The sequence below is a fragment of the Poecile atricapillus genome, chromosome 8, assembly GCF_030490865.1.
Source record: "Poecile atricapillus isolate bPoeAtr1 chromosome 8, bPoeAtr1.hap1, whole genome shotgun sequence".
Taxonomy (NCBI): Eukaryota; Metazoa; Chordata; class Aves; order Passeriformes; family Paridae; genus Poecile; species Poecile atricapillus.
In genome coordinates this window covers 1,690,715-1,708,780 of record NC_081256.1, presented here as the reverse complement: position 1 = coordinate 1,708,780, position 18,066 = coordinate 1,690,715, and positions in this window count along the sequence as shown.

Here is an 18,066-nt window from a genome sequence, read left to right as displayed (position 1 = left end):
CGCTTGGCAACGGGCACAACGAAACGTGTGTGCGGGATAGTGACCATTCACGCCTAGTGCTGGCAATGCAGGAGCACTGCCAAAAGGCCAAGGAAGGGGCGTAGCATCCGGCTTGTGTGCAAAGCTTTCAGACTGCCAGAGGACCGCAGCTGTGGTAAGCCCGCTTGCTCATTTGACGTTAGCTGTCGCCTGCAAGAACTTCACCCGCATCTGGTTTATGCTGCTACCTGTTGTTAGGCGACAACAAGGGCACATGTAGCAAATGCTTTTTCCTGGCCCATTTTGCTAGGCCACGCTCTTCTGTGGCTCTTTAATGCTTGCCAAACTGCTATGTGCATGCTGCTGCTTCCATCTGACAAGGAGCACAACCTTCTGACAGCAGCTTTCAACTTGCCTAAGGAAGAGCTTGGCCATTTAGATGTGCTGCAAATCTGTGTGTGTGTAAGGTGCAGGTGCAAGCTCCTGACAATGGTGTTCTCCAGGTTCAGTTTCTATCTGCCAGACGCATTGGAAATGTTTTCCTCTGGCATTCGCAGCAAGAGTCGCAGATTGCTTAACTGAGGAGCTCTGAGAATGGAACGGCAAGAGGTGTTCCGCTTTCGTCATAAACAGTGCTCCAGAGCGCTTGGCAACGGGCACAACGAAACGTGTGTGCGGGATAGTGACCATTCACGCCTAGTGCTGGCAATGCACGAGCACTGCCAAAAGGCCAAGGAAGGGGCGTAGCATCCGGCTTGTGTGCAAAGCTTTCAGACTGCCAGAGGACCGCAGCTATGGTAAACCCTCTTGCTCATTTGACGTTAGCTGTCGCCTGCAAGAACTTCACCCGCATCTGGTTTATGCTGCTACCTGTTGTTAGGCGACAACAAGGGCACATATAGCAAATGCTTTTTCCTGTTTCATTTTGCTATGCCACGCTCTTCTGTGGCTCTTTAGTGCTTGCCAAACTGCTATGTGCGTGCTGCTGCTTCCATCTGACAAGGAGCACAACCTTCTGACAGCAGCTTTCAACTTGCCTAAGAAAGAGCTTGGCCATTTAGATGTGCTGAAAACCCGTGTGTGTGTAAGGTGCAGGTGCAAGCTCCTGACAAAGCTTTTCTCCAGGTTCAGTTTCTATCTGCCAGACACATTGGAAATGTTTTCCTCTGGCATTCGCAGCAAGAGTCGCAGATTGCTTAACTGAGGAGCTCTGAGAATGGAACGGCAAGAGGTGTTCCGCTTTCGTCATAAACAGTGCTCCAGAGCGCTTGGCAACGGGCACAACGAAACGTGTGTGCGGGATAGTGACCATTCACGCCTAGTGCTGGCAATGCACGAGCACTGCCAAAAGGCCAAGGGAGGCGCTTAGAATCCGGCTTGTGCGCAAAGCTTTCAGACTGCCAGAGGACCGCAGCTGTGGTAAGCCCGCTTGCTCATTTGACGTTAGCTGTCGCCTGCAAGAACTTCACCCGCATCTGGTTTATGCTGCTACCTGTTGTTAGGAGACAACAAGGGCACATGTAGCAAATGCTTTTTCCTGTTTCATTTTTCTAGGCCACGCTCTTCTGTGGCTCTTTAGTGCTTGCCAAACTGCTATGTGCGTGCTGCTGCTTCCATCTGACAAGGAGCACAACCTTCTGACAGCAGCTTTCAACTTGCCTAAGAAAGAGCTTAGCCATTTAGATGTGCTGCAAACCCGTGTGTGTGTAAGGTGCAGGTGCCAGCTCCTGACAAAGCTTTTCTCCAGGTTCAGTTTCTATCTGCCAGACACATTGGAAATGTTTTCCTCTGGCATTCGCAGCAAGAGTCGCAGATTGCTTAACTGAGGAGCTCTGAGAATGGAACGGCAAGAGGTGTTCCGCTTTCGTCATAAACAGTGCTCCAGAGCGCTTGGCAACGGGCCAATCGAAACGTGTGTGCGGGATAGTGACCATTCACGCCTAGTGCTGGCAATGCAGGAGCACTGCCAAAAGGCCAAGGAAGGGGCGTAGCATGCGGCTTGTGTGCAAAGCTTTCAGACTGCCAGAGGACCGCAGCTGTGGTAAGCCCGCTTGCTCATTTGACGTTAGCTGTCGCCTGCAAGAACTTCACCCGCATCTGGTTTATGCTGCTACCTGTTGTTAGGCGACGAAAAAGCAAATGCTTTTTCCTGGCCCATTTTGCTAGGCCACGCTCTTCTGTGGCTCTTTAGTGCTTGCCAAACTGCTATGTGCGTGCTGCTGCTTCCATCTGACAAGGAGCACAGCCTTCTGACAGCAGCTTTCAACTTGCCTAAGAAAGAGCTTGGCCATTTAGATGTGCTGCAAACCCGTGTGTGTGTAAGGTGCAGGTGCAAGCTCCTGACAAAGCTTTTCTCCAGGTTCAGTTTCTCCCTGCCAGACACATTGGAAATGTTTTCCTCTGGCATTCGAAGCAAGAGTCGCAGATTGCTTAACTGAGGAGCTCTGAGAATGGAACGGCAAGAGGTGTTCCGCTTTCGTCATAAACAGTGCTCCAGAGCGCTTGGCAACGGGCACAACGAAACGTGTGTGCGGGATAGTGACCATTCACACCTAGTGCTGGCAATGCACGAGCACTGCCAAAAGGCCAAGGGAGGCGCTTAGCATCCGGCTTGTGCGCAAAGCTTTCAGACTGCCAGAGGACCGCAGCTATGGTAAACCCGCTTGCTCATTTGACGTTAGCTGTCGCCTGCAAGAACTTCACCCGCATCTGGTTTATGCTGCTACCTGTTGTTAGGCGACAACAAGGGCACATGTAGCAAATGCTTTTTCCTGTTTCATTTTGCTAGGCCACGCTCTTCTGTGGCTCTTTAGTGCTTGCCAAACTGCTATGTGCGTGCTGCTGCTTCCATCTGACAAGGAGCACAACCTTCTGACAGCAGCTTTCAACTTGCCTAAGAAAGAGCTTGGCCATTTAGATGTGCTGAAAACCCGTGTGTGTGTAAGGTGCAGGTGCAAGCTCCTGACAAAGCTTTTCTCCAGGTTCAGTTTCTCCCTGCCAGACACATTGGAAATGTTTTCCTCTGGCATTCGAAGCAAGAGTCGCAGATTGCTTAACTGAGGAGCTCTGAGAATGGAACGGCAAGAGGTGTTCCGCTTTCGTCATAAACAGTGCTCCAGAGCGCTTGGCAACGGGCACAACGAAACGTGTGTGCGGGATAGTGACCATTCACGCCTAGTGCTGGCAATGCAGGAGCACTGCCAAAAGGCCAAGGAATCGGCGTAGCATCCGGCTTGTGTGCAAAGCTTTCAGACTGCCAGAGGACCGCAGCTGTGGTAAGCCCGCTTGCTCATTTGACGTTAGCTGTCGCCTGCAAGAACTTCACCCGCATCTGGTTTATGCTGCTACCTGTTGTTAGGCGACAACAAGGGCACATGTAGCAAATGCTTTTTCCTGTTTCATTTTGCTAGGCCACGCTCTTCTGTGGCTCTTTAGTGCTTGCCAAACTGCTATGTGCGTGCTGCTGCTTCCATCTGACAAGGAGCACAACCTTCTGACAGCAGCTTTCAACTTGCCTAAGGAAGAGCTTGGCCATTTAGATGTGCTGCAAATCTGTGTGTGTGTAAGGTACAGGTGCAAGCTCCTGACAAAGGTGTTCTCCAGGTTCAGTTTCTCCCTGCCAGACGCATTGGAAATGTTTTCCTCTGGCATTCGCAGCAAGAGTCGCAGATTGCTTAACTGAGGAGCTCTGAGAATGGAACGGCAAGAGGTGTTCCGCTTTCGTCATAAACAGTGCTCCAGAGCGCTTGGCAACGGGCACAACGAAAACGTGTGTGCGGGATAGTGACCATTCACGCCTAGTGCTGGCAATGCACGAGCACTGCCAAAAGGCCAAGGGAGGCGCTTAGCATCCGGCTTGTGCGCAAAGCTTTCAGACTGCCAGAGGACCGCAGCTATGGTAAACCCGCTTGCTCATTTGACGTTAGCTGTCGCCTGCAAGAACTTCACCCGCATCTGGTTTATGCTGCTACTTGTTGTTAGGCGACAACAAGGGCACATGTAGCAAATGCTTTTTCCTGTTTCATTTTGCTAGGCCACGCTCTTCTGTGGCTCTTTAGTGCTTGCCAAACTGCTATGTGCGTGCTGCTGCTTCCATCTGACAAGGAGCACAACCTTCTGACAGCAGCTTTCAACTTGCCTAAGAAAGAGCTTGGCCATTTAGATGTGCTGAAAACCCGTGTGTGTGTAAGGTGCAGGTGCAAGCTCCTGACAAAGCTTTTCTCCAGGTTCAGTTTCTCCCTGCCAGACACATTGGAAATGTTTTCCTCTGGCATTCGAAGCAAGAGTCGCAGATTGCTTAACTGAGGACCTCTGAGAATGGAACGGCAAGAGGTGTTCCGCTTTCGTCATAAACAGTGCTCCAGAGCGCTTGGCAACGGGCACAACGAAACGTGTGTGCGGGATAGTGACCATTCACGCCTAGTGCTGGCAATGCAGGAGCACTGCCAAAAGGCAAAGGAAGGGGCGTAGCATCCGGCTTGTGTGCAAAGCTTTCAGACTGCCAGAGGACCGCAGCTGTGGTAAGCCCGCTTGCTCATTTGACGTTAGCTGTCGCCTGCAAGAACTTCACCCGCATCTGGTTTATGCTGCTACCTGTTGTTAGGCGACAACAAGGGCATATGTAGCAAATGCTTTTTCCTGTTTCATTTTGCTAGGCCACGCTCTTCTGTGGCTCTTTAGTGCTTGCCAAACTGCTATGTGCGTGCTGCTGCTTCCATCTGACAAGGAGCACAACCTTCTGACAGCAGCTTTCAACTTGCCTAAGAAAGAGCTTGGCCATTTAGATGTGCTGCAAATCTGTGTGTGTGTAAGGTACAGGTGCAAGCTCCTGACAAAGGTGTTCTCCAGGTTCAGTTTCTCCCTGCCAGACGCATTGGAAATGTTTTCCTCTGGCATTCGCAGCAAGAGTCGCAGATTGCTTAACTGAGGAGCTCTGAGAATGGAACGGCAAGAGGTGTTCCGCTTTCGTCATAAACAGTGCTCCAGAGCGCTTGGCAACGGGCACAACGAAAACGTGTGTGCGGGATAGTGACCATTCACGCCTAGTGCTGGCAATGCACGAGCACTGCCAAAAGGCCAAGGGAGGCGCTTAGCATCCGGCTTGTGCGCAAAGCTTTCAGACTGCCAGAGGACCGCAGCTATGGTAAACCCGCTTGCTCATTTGACGTTAGCTGTCGCCTGCAAGAACTTCACCCGCATCTGGTTTATGCTGCTACCTGTTGTTAGGAGACAACAAGGGCACATGTAGCAAATGCTTTTTCCTGTTTCATTTTGCTAGGCCACGCTCTTCTGTGGCTCTTTAGTGCTTGCCAAACTGCTATGTGCGTGCTGCTGCTTCCATCTGACAAGGAGCACAACCTTCTGACAGCAGCTTTCAACTTGCCTAAGAAAGAGCTTGGCCATTTAGATGTGCTGCAAATCTGTGTGTGTGTAAGGTGCAGGTGCAAGCTCCTGACAATGGTGTTCTCCAGGTTCAGTTTCTATCTGCCAGACGCATTGGAAATGTTTTCCTCTGGCATTCGCACCAAGAGTCGTAGATTGCTTAACTGAGGAGCTCTGAGAATGGAACGGCAAGAGGTGTTCCGCTTTCGTCATAAACAGTGCTCCAGAGCGCTTGGCAACGGGCACAACGAAACGTGTGTGCGGGATAGTGACCATTCACGCCTAGTGCTGGCAATGCAGGAGCACTGCCAAAAGGCCAAGGAATCGGCGTAGCATCCGGCTTGTGTGCAAAGCTTTCAGACTGCCAGAGGACCGCAGCTGTGGTAAGCCCGCTTGCTCATTTGACGTTAGCTGTCGCCTGCAAGAACTTCACCCGCATCTGGTTTATGCTGCTACCTGTTGTTAGGCGACAACAAGGGCACATGTAGCAAATGCTTTTTCCTGGCCCATTTTGCTATGCCACGCTCTTCTGCGGCTCTTTAATGCTTGCCAAACTGCTATGTGCATGCTGCTGCTTCCATCTGACAAGGAGCACAACCTTCTGACAGCAGCTTTCAACTTGCCTAAGGAAGAGCTTGGCCATTTAGATGTGCTGCAAATCTGTGTGTGTGTAAGGTGCAGGTGCAAGCTCCTGACAATGGTGTTCTCCAGGTTCAGTTTCTATCTGCCAGACGCATTGGAAATGTTTTCCTCTGGCATTCGCAGCAAGAGTCGCAGATTGCTTAACTGAGGAGCTCTGAGAATGGAACGGCAAGAGGTGTTCCGCTTTCGTCATAAACAGTGCTCCAGAGCGCTTGGCAACGGGCACAACGAAACGTGTGTGCGGGATAGTGACCATTCACACCTAGTGCTGGCAATGCACGAGCACTGCCAAAAGGCCAAGGGAGGCGCTTAGCATCCGGCTTGTGCGCAAAGCTTTCAGACTGCCAGAGGACCGCAGCTATGGTAAACCCGCTTGCTCATTTGACGTTAGCTGTCGCCTGCAAGAACTTCACCCGCATCTGGTTTATGCTGCTACCTGTTGTTAGGCGACAACAAGGGCACATGTAGCAAATGCTTTTTCCTGTTTCATTTTGCTAGGCCACGCTCTTCTGTGGCTCTTTAGTGCTTCCCAAACTGCTATGTGCGTGCTGCTGCTTCCATCTGACAAGGAGCACAACCTTCTGACAGCAGCTTTCAACTTGCCTAAGAAAGAGCTTAGCCATTTAGATGTGCTGAAAACCCGTGTGTGTGTAAGGTGCAGGTGCCAGCTCCTGACAAAGCTTTTCTCCAGGTTCAGTTTCTATCTGCCAGACACATTGGAAATGTTTTCCTCTGGCATTCGCAGCAAGAGTCGCAGATTGCTTAACTGAGGAGCTCTGAGAATGGAACGGCAAGAGGTGTTCCGCTTTCGTCATAAACAGTGCTCCAGAGCGCTTGGCAACGGGCACAACGAAACGTGTGTGCGGGATAGTGACCATTCACGCCTAGTGCTGGCAATGCACGAGCACTGCCAAAAGGCCAAGGGAGGCGCTTAGAATCCGGCTTGTGCGCAAAGCTTTCAGACTGCCAGAGGACCGCAGCTGTGGTAAACCCGCTTGCTCATTTGACGTTAGCTGTCGCCTGCAAGAACTTCACCCGCATCTGGTTTATGCTGCTACCTGTTGTTAGGAGACAACAAGGGCACATGTAGCAAATGCTTTTTCCTGTTTCATTTTGCTATGCCACGCTCTTCTGTGGCTCTTTAGTGCTTGCCAAACTGCTATGTGCGTGCTGCTGCTTCCATCTGACAAGGAGCACAACCTTCTGACAGCAGCTTTCAACTTGCCTAAGAAAGAGCTTGGCCATTTAGATGTGCTGAAAACCCGTGTGTGTGTAACGTGCAGGTGCAAGCTCCTGACAAAGCTTTTCTCCAGGTTCAGTTTCTATCTGCCAGACACATTGGAAATGTTTTCTTCTGGCATTCGCAGCAAGAGTCGCAGATTGCTTAACTGAGGAGCTCTGAGAATGGAACGGCAAGAGGTGTTCCGCTTTCGTCATAAACAGTGCTCCAGAGCGCTTGGCAACGGGCACAACGAAACGTGTGTGCGGGATAGTGACCATTCACACCTAGTGCTGGCAATGCAGGAGCACTGCCAAAAGGCCAAGGAATCGGCGTAGCATCCGGCTTGTGTGCAAAGCTTTCAGACTGCCAGAGGACCGCAGCTGTGGTAAGCCCGCTTGCTCATTTGACGTTAGCTGTCGCCTGCAAGAACTTCACCCGCATCTGGTTTATGCTGCTACCTGTTGTTAGGCGACAACAAGGGCACATGTAGCAAATGCTTTTTCCTGTTTCATTTTGCTAGGCCACGCTCTTCTGTGGCTCTTTAGTGCTTGCCAAACTGCTATGTGCGTGCTGCTGCTTCCATCTGACAAGGAGCACAACCTTCTGACAGCAGCTTTCAACTTGCCTAAGGAAGAGCTTGGCCATTTAGATGTGCTGCAAATCTGTGTGTGTGTAAGGTACAGGTGCAAGCTCCTGACAAAGGTGTTCTCCAGGTTCAGTTTCTCCCTGCCAGACGCATTGGAAATGTTTTCCTCTGGCATTCGCAGCAAGAGTCGCAGATTGCTTAACTGAGGAGCTCTGAGAATGGAACGGCAAGAGGTGTTCCGCTTTCGTCATAAACAGTGCTCCAGAGCGCTTGGCAACGGGCACAACGAAACGTGTGTGCGGGATAGTGACCATTCACGCCTAGTGCTGGCAATGCACGAGCACTGCCAAAAGGCCAAGGGAGGCGCTTAGAATCCGGCTTGTGCGCAAAGCTTTCAGACTGCCAGAGGACCGCAGCTATGGTAAACCCGCTTGCTCATTTGACGTTAGCTGTCGCCTGCAAGAACTTCACCCGCATCTGGTTTATGCTGCTACCTGTTGTTAGGCGACAACAAGGGCACATGTAGCAAATGCTTTTTCCTGGCCCATTTTGCTAGGCCACGCTCTTCTGTGGCTCTTTAGTGCTTGCCAAACTGCTATGTGCGTGCTGCTGCTTCCATCTGACAAGGAGCACAACCTTCTGACAGCAGCTTTCAACTTGCCTAAGAAAGAGCTTGGCCATTTAGATGTGCTGCAAACCCGTGTGTGTGTAAGGTGCAGGTGCCAACTCCTGACAAAGGTGTTCTCCAGGTTCAGTTTCTATCTGCCAGACGCATTGGAAATGTTTTCCTCTGGCATTCGCAGCAAGAGTCGCAGATTGCTTAACTGAGGAGCTCTGAGAATGGAACGGCAAGAGGTGTTCCGCTTTCGTCATAAACAGTGCTCCAGAGCGCTTGGCAACGGGCACAACGAAACGTGTGTGCGGGATAGTGACCATTCACACCTAGTGCTGGCAATGCACGAGCACTGCCAAAAGGCCAAGGGAGGCGCTTAGCATCCGGCTTGTGCGCAAAGCTTTCAGACTGCCAGAGGACCGCAGCTATGGTAAACCCGCTTGCTCATTTGACGTTAGCTGTCGCCTGCAAGAACTTCACCCGCATCTGGTTTATGCTGCTACCTGTTGTTAGGCGACAACAAGGGCACATGTAGCAAATGCTTTTTCCTGGCCCATTTTGCTAGGCCACGCTCTTCTGTGGCTCTTTAGTGCTTGCCAAACTGCTATGTGCGTGCTGCTGCTTCCATCTGACAAGGAGCACAACCTTCTGACAGCAGCTTTCAACTTGCCTAAGAAAGAGCTTGGCCATTTAGATGTGCTGCAAACCCGTGTGTGTGTAAGGTGCAGGTGCCAACTCCTGACAAAGGTGTTCTCCAGGTTCAGTTTCTATCTGCCAGACGCATTGGAAATGTTTTCCTCTGGCATTCGCAGCAAGAGTCGCAGATTGCTTAACTGAGGAGCTCTGAGAATGGAACGGCAAGAGGTGTTCCGCTTTCGTCATAAACAGTGCTCCAGAGCGCTTGGCAACGGGCACAACGAAACGTGTGTGCGGGATAGTGACCATTCACGCCTAGTGCTGGCAATGCAGGAGCACTGCCAAAAGGCCAAGGAAGGGGCGTAGCATCCGGCTTGTGTGCAAAGCTTTCAGACTGCCAGAGGACCGCAGCTGTGGTAAGCCCGCTTGCTCATTTGACGTTAGCTGTCGCCTGCAAGAACTTCACCCGCATCTGGTTTATGCTGCTACCTGTTGTTAGGCGACAACAAGGGCACATGTAGCAAATGCTTTTTCCTGGCCCATTTTGCTAGGCCACGCTCTTCTGTGGCTCTTTAATGCTTGCCAAACTGCTATGTGCATGCTGCTGCTTCCATCTGACAAGGAGCACAACCTTCTGACAGCAGCTTTCAACTTGCCTAAGGAAGAGCTTGGCCATTTAGATGTGCTGCAAATCTGTGTGTGTGTAAGGTGCAGGTGCAAGCTCCTGACAATGGTGTTCTCCAGGTTCAGTTTCTATCTGCCAGACGCATTGGAAATGTTTTCCTCTGGCATTCGCAGCAAGAGTCGCAGATTGCTTAACTGAGGAGCTCTGAGAATGGAACGGCAAGAGGTGTTCCGCTTTCGTCATAAACAGTGCTCCAGAGCGCTTGGCAACGGGCACAACGAAACGTGTGTGCGGGATAGTGACCATTCACGCCTAGTGCTGGCAATGCACGAGCACTGCCAAAAGGCCAAGGGAGGCGCTTAGAATCCGGCTTGTGCGCAAAGCTTTCAGACTGCCAGAGGACCGCAGCTATGGTAAACCCGCTTGCTCATTTGACGTTAGCTGTCGCCTGCAAGAACTTCACCCGCATCTGGTTTATGCTGCTACCTGTTGTTAGGTGACAACAAGGGCACATATAGCAAATGCTTTTTCCTGTTTCATTTTGCTATGCCACGCTCTTCTGTGGCTCTTTAGTGCTTGCCAAACTGCTATGTGCGTGCTGCTGCTTCCATCTGACAAGGAGCACAACCTTCTGACAGCAGCTTTCAACTTGCCTAAGAAAGAGCTTGGCCATTTAGATGTGCTGAAAACCCGTGTGTGTGTAAGGTGCAGGTGCAAGCTCCTGACAAAGCTTTTCTCCAGGTTCAGTTTCTATCTGCCAGACACATTGGAAATGTTTTCCTCTGGCATTCGCAGCAAGAGTCGCAGATTGCTTAACTGAGGAGCTCTGAGAATGGAACGGCAAGAGGTGTTCCGCTTTCGTCATAAACAGTGCTCCAGAGCGCTTGGCAACGGGCACAACGAAACGTGTGTGCGGGATAGTGACCATTCACGCCTAGTGCTGGCAATGCACGAGCACTGCCAAAAGGCCAAGGGAGGCGCTTAGAATCCGGCTTGTGCGCAAAGCTTTCAGACTGCCAGAGGACCGCAGCTGTGGTAAGCCCGCTTGCTCATTTGACGTTAGCTGTCGCCTGCAAGAACTTCACCCGCATCTGGTTTATGCTGCTACCTGTTGTTAGGAGACAACAAGGGCACATGTAGCAAATGCTTTTTCCTGTTTCATTTTTCTAGGCCACGCTCTTCTGTGGCTCTTTAGTGCTTGCCAAACTGCTATGTGCGTGCTGCTGCTTCCATCTGACAAGGAGCACAACCTTCTGACAGCAGCTTTCAACTTGCCTAAGAAAGAGCTTAGCCATTTAGATGTGCTGCAAACCCGTGTGTGTGTAAGGTGCAGGTGCCAGCTCCTGACAAAGCTTTTCTCCAGGTTCAGTTTCTATCTGCCAGACACATTGGAAATGTTTTCCTCTGGCATTCGCAGCAAGAGTCGCAGATTGCTTAACTGAGGAGCTCTGAGAATGGAACGGCAAGAGGTGTTCCGCTTTCGTCATAAACAGTGCTCCAGAGCGCTTGGCAACGGGCCAATCGAAACGTGTGTGCGGGATAGTGACCATTCACGCCTAGTGCTGGCAATGCAGGAGCACTGCCAAAAGGCCAAGGAAGGGGCGTAGCATGCGGCTCGTGTGCAAATCTTTCAGACTGCCAGAGGACCGCAGCTGTGGTAAGCCCGCTTGCTCATTTGACGTTAGCTGTCGCCTGCAAGAACTTCACCCGCATCTGGTTTATGCTGCTACCTGTTGTTAGGCGACAACAAGGGCACATGTAGCAAATGCTTTTTCCTGGCCCATTTTGCTAGGCCACGCTCTTCTGTGGCTCTTTAGTGCTTGCCAAACTGCTATGTGCGTGCTGCTGCTTCCATCTGACAAGGAGCACAGCCTTCTGACAGCAGCTTTCAACTTGCCTAAGAAAGAGCTTGGCCATTTAGATGTGCTGCAAACCCGTGTGTGTGTAAGGTGCAGGTGCAAGCTCCTGACAAAGCTTTTCTCCAGGTTCAGTTTCTCCCTGCCAGACACATTGGAAATGTTTTCCTCTGGCATTCGAAGCAAGAGTCGCAGATTGCTTAACTGAGGAGCTCTGAGAATGGAACGGCAAGAGGTGTTCCGCTTTCGTCATAAACAGTGCTCCAGAGCGCTTGGCAACGGGCACAACGAAACGTGTGTGCGGGATAGTGACCATTCACACCTAGTGCTGGCAATGCACGAGCACTGCCAAAAGGCCAAGGGAGGCGCTTAGCATCCGGCTTGTGCGCAAAGCTTTCAGACTGCCAGAGGACCGCAGCTATGGTAAACCCGCTTGCTCATTTGACGTTAGCTGTCGCCTGCAAGAACTTCACCCGCATCTGGTTTATGCTGCTACCTGTTGTTAGGAGACAACAAGGGCACATGTAGCAAATGCTTTTTCCTGTTTCATTTTGCTAGGCCACGCTCTTCTGTGGCTCTTTAGTGCTTGCCAAACTGCTATGTGCGTGCTGCTGCTTCCATCTGACAAGGAGCACAACCTTCTGACAGCAGCTTTCAACTTGCCTAAGAAAGAGCTTGGCCATTTAGATGTGCTGCAAATCTGTGTGTGTGTAAGGTGCAGGTGCAAGCTCCTGACAATGGTGTTCTCCAGGTTCAGTTTCTATCTGCCAGACGCATTGGAAATGTTTTCCTCTGGCATTCGCACCAAGAGTCGTAGATTGCTTAACTGAGGAGCTCTGAGAATGGAACGGCAAGAGGTGTTCCGCTTTCGTCATAAACAGTGCTCCAGAGCGCTTGGCAACGGGCACAACGAAACGTGTGTGCGGGATAGTGACCATTCACGCCTAGTGCTGGCAATGCAGGAGCACTGCCAAAAGGCCAAGGAAGGGGCGTAGCATCCGGCTTGTGTGCAAAGCTTTCAGACTGCCAGAGGACCGCAGCTGTGGTAAGCCCGCTTGCTCATTTGACGTTAGCTGTCGCCTGCAAGAACTTCACCCGCATCTGGTTTATGCTGCTACCTGTTGTTAGGCGACAACAAGGGCACATGTAGCAAATGCTTTTTCCTGGCCCATTTTGCTAGGCCACGCTCTTCTGTGGCTCTTTAGTGCTTGCCAAACTGCTATGTGCGTGCTGCTGCTTCCATCTGACAAGGAGCACAACCTTCTGACAGCAGCTTTCAACTTGCCTAAGGAAGAGCTTGGCCATTTAGATGTGCTGCAAATCTGTGTGTGTGTAAGGTGCAGGTGCAAGCTCCTGACAATGGTGTTCTCCAGGTTCAGTTTCTATCTGCCAGACGCATTGGAAATGTTTTCCTCTGGCATTCGCACCAAGAGTCGTAGATTGCTTAACTGAGGAGCTCTGAGAATGGAACGGCAAGAGGTGTTCCGCTTTCGTCATAAACAGTGCTCCAGAGCGCTTGGCAACGGGCACAACGAAACGTGTGTGCGGGATAGTGACCATTCACACCTAGTGCTGGCAATGCACGAGCCCTGCCAAAAGGCCAAGGGAGGCGCTTAGAATCCGGCTTGTGCGCAAAGCTTTCAGACTGCCAGAGGACCGCAGCTATGGTAAACCCGCTTGCTCATTTGACGTTAGCTGTCGCCTGCAAGAACTTCACCCGCATCTGGTTTATGCTGCTACCTGTTGTTAGGCGACAACAAGGGCACATGTAGCAAATGCTTTTTCCTGTTTCATTTTGCTATGCCACGCTCTTCTGTGGCTCTTTAGTGCTTGCCAAACTGCTATGTGCGTGCTGCTGCTTCCATCTGACAAGGAGCACAACCTTCTGACAGCAGCTTTCAACTTGCCTAAGAAAGAGCTTGGCCATTTAGATGTGCTGAAAACCCGTGTGTGTGTAAGGTGCAGGTGCAAGCTCCTGACAAAGCTTTTCTCCAGGTTCAGTTTCTCCCTGCCAGACACATTGGAAATGTTTTCCTCTGGCATTCGAAGCAAGAGTCGCAGATTGCTTAACTGAGGAGCTCTGAGAATGGAACGGCAAGAGGTGTTCCGCTTTCGTCATAAACAGTGCTCCAGAGCGCTTGGCAACGGGCACAACGAAACGTGTGTGCGGGATAGTGACCATTCACGCCTAGTGCTGGCAATGAAGGAGCACTGCCAAAAGGCCAAGGAATCGGCGTAGCATCCGGCTTGTGTGCAAAGCTTTCAGACTGCCAGAGGACCGCAGCTGTGGTAAGCCCGCTTGCTCATTTGACGTTAGCTGTCGCCTGCAAGAACTTCACCCGCATCTGGTTTATGCTGCTACCTGTTGTTAGGCGACAACAAGGGCACATGTAGCAAATGCTTTTTCCTGGCCCATTTTGCTAGGCCACGCTCTTCTGTGGCTCTTTAGTGCTTGCCAAACTGCTATGTGCGTGCTGCTGCTTCCATCTGACAAGGAGCACAACCTTCTGACAGCAGCTTTCAACTTGCCTAAGAAAGAGCTTGGCCATTTAGATGTGCTGCAAACCCGTGTGTGTGTAAGGTGCAGGTGCCAACTCCTGACAAAGGTGTTCTCCAGGTTCAGTTTCTATCTGCCAGACGCATTGGAAATGTTTTCCTCTGGCATTCGCAGCAAGAGTCGCAGATTGCTTAACTGAGGAGCTCTGAGAATGGAACGGCAAGAGGTGTTCCGCTTTCGTCATAAACAGTGCTCCAGAGCGCTTGGCAACGGGCACAACGAAACGTGTGTGCGGGATAGTGACCATTCACGCCTAGTGCTGGCAATGCAGGAGCACTGCCAAAAGGCCAAGGAAGGGGCGTAGCATCCGGCTTGTGTGCAAAGCTTTCAGACTGCCAGAGGACCGCAGCTGTGGTAAGCCCGCTTGCTCATTTGACGTTAGCTGTCGCCTGCAAGAACTTCACCCGCATCTGGTTTATGCTGCTACCTGTTGTTAGGCGACAACAAGGGCACATGTAGCAAATGCTTTTTCCTGGCCCATTTTGCTAGGCCACGCTCTTCTGTGGCTCTTTAATGCTTGCCAAACTGCTATGTGCATGCTGCTGCTTCCATCTGACAAGGAGCACAACCTTCTGACAGCAGCTTTCAACTTGCCTAAGGAAGAGCTTGGCCATTTAGATGTGCTGCAAATCTGTGTGTGTGTAAGGTGCAGGTGCAAGCTCCTGACAATGGTGTTCTCCAGGTTCAGTTTCTATCTGCCAGACGCATTGGAAATGTTTTCCTCTGGCATTCGCAGCAAGAGTCGCAGATTGCTTAACTGAGGAGCTCTGAGAATGGAACGGCAAGAGGTGTTCCGCTTTCGTCATAAACAGTGCTCCAGAGCGCTTGGCAACGGGCACAACGAAACGTGTGTGCGGGATAGTGACCATTCACGCCTAGTGCTGGCAATGCACGAGCACTGCCAAAAGGCCAAGGGAGGCGCTTAGAATCCGGCTTGTGCGCAAAGCTTTCAGACTGCCAGAGGACCGCAGCTATGGTAAACCCGCTTGCTCATTTGACGTTAGCTGTCGCCTGCAAGAACTTCACCCGCATCTGGTTTATGCTGCTACCTGTTGTTAGGTGACAACAAGGGCACATATAGCAAATGCTTTTTCCTGTTTCATTTTGCTATGCCACGCTCTTCTGTGGCTCTTTAGTGCTTGCCAAACTGCTATGTGCGTGCTGCTGCTTCCATCTGACAAGGAGCACAACCTTCTGACAGCAGCTTTCAACTTGCCTAAGAAAGAGCTTGGCCATTTAGATGTGCTGAAAACCCGTGTGTGTGTAAGGTGCAGGTGCAAGCTCCTGACAAAGCTTTTCTCCAGGTTCAGTTTCTATCTGCCAGACACATTGGAAATGTTTTCCTCTGGCATTCGCAGCAAGAGTCGCAGATTGCTTAACTGAGGAGCTCTGAGAATGGAACGGCAAGAGGTGTTCCGCTTTCGTCATAAACAGTGCTCCAGAGCGCTTGGCAACGGGCACAACGAAACGTGTGTGCGGGATAGTGACCATTCACGCCTAGTGCTGGCAATGCACGAGCACTGCCAAAAGGCCAAGGGAGGCGCTTAGAATCCGGCTTGTGCGCAAAGCTTTCAGACTGCCAGAGGACCGCAGCTGTGGTAAGCCCGCTTGCTCATTTGACGTTAGCTGTCGCCTGCAAGAACTTCACCCGCATCTGGTTTATGCTGCTACCTGTTGTTAGGAGACAACAAGGGCACATGTAGCAAATGCTTTTTCCTGTTTCATTTTTCTAGGCCACGCTCTTCTGTGGCTCTTTAGTGCTTGCCAAACTGCTATGTGCGTGCTGCTGCTTCCATCTGACAAGGAGCACAACCTTCTGACAGCAGCTTTCAACTTGCCTAAGAAAGAGCTTAGCCATTTAGATGTGCTGCAAACCCGTGTGTGTGTAAGGTGCAGGTGCCAGCTCCTGACAAAGCTTTTCTCCAGGTTCAGTTTCTATCTGCCAGACACATTGGAAATGTTTTCCTCTGGCATTCGCAGCAAGAGTCGCAGATTGCTTAACTGAGGAGCTCTGAGAATGGAACGGCAAGAGGTGTTCCGCTTTCGTCATAAACAGTGCTCCAGAGCGCTTGGCAACGGGCCAATCGAAACGTGTGTGCGGGATAGTGACCATTCACGCCTAGTGCTGGCAATGCAGGAGCACTGCCAAAAGGCCAAGGAAGGGGCGTAGCATGCGGCTCGTGTGCAAATCTTTCAGACTGCCAGAGGACCGCAGCTGTGGTAAGCCCGCTTGCTCATTTGACGTTAGCTGTCGCCTGCAAGAACTTCACCCGCATCTGGTTTATGCTGCTACCTGTTGTTAGGCGACAACAAGGGCACATGTAGCAAATGCTTTTTCCTGGCCCATTTTGCTAGGCCACGCTCTTCTGTGGCTCTTTAGTGCTTGCCAAACTGCTATGTGCGTGCTGCTGCTTCCATCTGACAAGGAGCACAGCCTTCTGACAGCAGCTTTCAACTTGCCTAAGAAAGAGCTTGGCCATTTAGATGTGCTGCAAACCCGTGTGTGTGTAAGGTGCAGGTGCAAGCTCCTGACAAAGCTTTTCTCCAGGTTCAGTTTCTCCCTGCCAGACACATTGGAAATGTTTTCCTCTGGCATTCGAAGCAAGAGTCGCAGATTGCTTAACTGAGGAGCTCTGAGAATGGAACGGCAAGAGGTGTTCCGCTTTCGTCATAAACAGTGCTCCAGAGCGCTTGGCAACGGGCACAACGAAACGTGTGTGCGGGATAGTGACCATTCACACCTAGTGCTGGCAATGCACGAGCACTGCCAAAAGGCCAAGGGAGGCGCTTAGCATCCGGCTTGTGCGCAAAGCTTTCAGACTGCCAGAGGACCGCAGCTATGGTAAACCCGCTTGCTCATTTGACGTTAGCTGTCGCCTGCAAGAACTTCACCCGCATCTGGTTTATGCTGCTACCTGTTGTTAGGAGACAACAAGGGCACATGTAGCAAATGCTTTTTCCTGTTTCATTTTGCTAGGCCACGCTCTTCTGTGGCTCTTTAGTGCTTGCCAAACTGCTATGTGCGTGCTGCTGCTTCCATCTGAAAAGGAGCACAACCTTCTGACAGCAGCTTTCAACTTGCCTAAGAAAGAGCTTGGCCATTTAGATGTGCTGCAAATCTGTGTGTGTGTAAGGTGCAGGTGCAAGCTCCTGACAATGGTGTTCTCCAGGTTCAGTTTCTATCTGCCAGACGCATTGGAAATGTTTTCCTCTGGCATTCGCACCAAGAGTCGTAGATTGCTTAACTGAGGAGCTCTGAGAATGGAACGGCAAGAGGTGTTCCGCTTTCGTCATAAACAGTGCTCCAGAGCGCTTGGCAACGGGCACAACGAAACGTGTGTGCGGGATAGTGACCATTCACGCCTAGTGCTGGCAATGCAGGAGCACTGCCAAAAGGCCAAGGAAGGGGCGTAGCATCCGGCTTGTGTGCAAAGCTTTCAGACTGCCAGAGGACCGCAGCTGTGGTAAGCCCGCTTGCTCATTTGACGTTAGCTGTCGCCTGCAAGAACTTCACCCGCATCTGGTTTATGCTGCTACCTGTTGTTAGGCGACAACAAGGGCACATGTAGCAAATGCTTTTTCCTGGCCCATTTTGCTAGGCCACGCTCTTCTGTGGCTCTTTAGTGCTTGCCAAACTGCTATGTGCGTGCTGCTGCTTCCATCTGACAAGGAGCACAACCTTCTGACAGCAGCTTTCAACTTGCCTAAGGAAGAGCTTGGCCATTTAGATGTGCTGCAAATCTGTGTGTGTGTAAGGTGCAGGTGCAAGCTCCTGACAATGGTGTTCTCCAGGTTCAGTTTCTATCTGCCAGACGCATTGGAAATGTTTTCCTCTGGCATTCGCACCAAGAGTCGTAGATTGCTTAACTGAGGAGCTCTGAGAATGGAACGGCAAGAGGTGTTCCGCTTTCGTCATAAACAGTGCTCCAGAGCGCTTGGCAACGGGCACAACGAAACGTGTGTGCGGG